The sequence below is a fragment of the Pangasianodon hypophthalmus genome, chromosome 9 (assembly GCF_027358585.1).
Source record: "Pangasianodon hypophthalmus isolate fPanHyp1 chromosome 9, fPanHyp1.pri, whole genome shotgun sequence".
Taxonomy (NCBI): Eukaryota; Metazoa; Chordata; class Actinopteri; order Siluriformes; family Pangasiidae; genus Pangasianodon; species Pangasianodon hypophthalmus.
The window spans coordinates 4,027,542-4,029,693 of NC_069718.1; positions in this window are offsets into that span (position 1 = coordinate 4,027,542).

Here is a 2,152-nt window from a genome sequence, read left to right on the forward strand (position 1 = left end):
CTCCAACTTTCTGAAAACAGCTGCAGCTCTCAGGTTGCTCTCAGGTCTCTGCTTTATCCCCGCCCATCACGTGACGTCAAACCAATCAGAACGCGCCCAGGCAGAATAAATATGAATATATGAATATTTGAATATTTTTAATTTTAAACCGTTGACCTGAGGATGGATCTCAGGAGTGTTCAGCTACCTGACAAAGCTCAGGATAAACCACATTATTCTACACATTTCATGGCTGTTTTATTTTAAACATACTGTTCTAAACTAATGAGCATTAAAAATAGTCTTCATTTATCAATAGCATGGGAAAAATATATACTTTTAAAAGTCTAATATTTAAAGTATAATAGGGTATTAGTGTGAATTCAGATATACTGGTTTATGGATTTTCAGCTTTACTGATGTTTCAGCTTTACTGATGCTAATTTTAAAAAAAGATACATTTATGAAATCGTCAACGTGTTAACTATCGACATGTGAAGGAAAATGTTTATATTATATACTAAAGAAGCATGGCTTACCCAGGTTTTAATGTGACATGTGTTTTCAGTAAACCACTTTACTTTCATTCTCAGTGACATGTCCATCCATCCATCCATCCATCCATCCATCCAGTTCAATTTCAGTTCAATTCAATTTTATTTGTATAGAGCTTTTAATAATGGTCATTGTCACAAAGCAGCTTTACAGAAATAAATACATTCAAATTAAATTAAATCAAAATATATTGTAAATATGTGAATTTATCCCTAATGAGCGAGCCAGAGGTGACGGTGGTGAGGAAAAACTCCCTGAGACGATATGAGGAAGAAACCTTGAGAGGAACCAGACTCAAAAGGGAACCCATCCTCATCTGGGTGCAATGGATAGTGCCATTATAAATAAATCCCTTCTATAATGGTGTACTACATGGACAAATACTGAAGTTGTGCAACCAGTAAACTCATCACAGTTTTCACAAGAAGTCCAGTTTGTTAAAATCTATCCACTGTCCACTGATGGAGTCCTGAGTACGAAGGTGCTCGTAGCAACTGCAGCCCCAAAGCCACCACAGCAATCGCAGTCCCAAGCCAGTACAGTACAGCTCCCCATATGAGATCCCCATGCCATCTCCACAGCCCCCAAGAGGCACCATCCCCAGCAATCCCACTGATCTTCAGGCCGTAAATATGGGGCCCCAGCAGCAGCAAGCGATCTCCAAACGATGACAACTCCAACCAGAAGTAGGGCAAAATGATGGATCAGGCAGGTCCATCCATCCTCTGTACCGCTTATCCTACACAGGGTTGCACGGAGCCTGGGGCCTATCCCAGGGGACTTGGGGCACAAGGCAGGGGACACCTGGACAGGGTGCCCAACCCATCACAGGGCACAATCGCACACATACTCACTCACCCATTCACACACTACGGACAATTTAGAGAAGCCAGTCAGCCTATAACACATGTCTTTGGTCTGGGGAGGAAACCGAAGTACCCGGAGGAAACCCCTGAAGCACGGGGAGAACATGCGAACTCCGCGCACACATGGCGGAGGCGGGACCTCAGTGACATGTATAAAATGTCATTTATTTGTAGCATACTTACTCATGACATCAATAAATCGCATTTCAATAACAGTCACTCACACACCCACGACAATTTGGAAATGTCAACCAGCCTACGACACATATCTTTGGACCCAACTCTGGAGGTGTGAGGCAACAGCGCTAACCACTAAGCCACCGTGCCCACCTCTTCAAAAACATCATGAACACGAGCACGGCACATGAAGATGTTGCCCTGAGTAACATTCTGTAATTCATTTCTTACAGCAATCACAACAATAACATAGTTCTTCAACATTTATAAAGTTATAGTGAATCTTTTCTAAAATTCAGTATGAACAGATTCAGGAAAAATCACAGTAAAAACAGCCTCTGAATGGGAGGTAAGATTTTATAGTTTATTTCTTGCAGTATCAAAATAATGAACATGAGTAACAGTCTGTAAAATGATATGAAGGCAGTACACACAGTAAAAAGCTCTGCATAGTCAGTATTCAGCCCGAGTAACGTTCTACATTTCCCAGTCGATTATTAATCGCCTGCTTAATAAAATGTTTCATAAAAATACCTTTCAATGCATCAGTTAATCATTAACTCTGGAATGTTTCA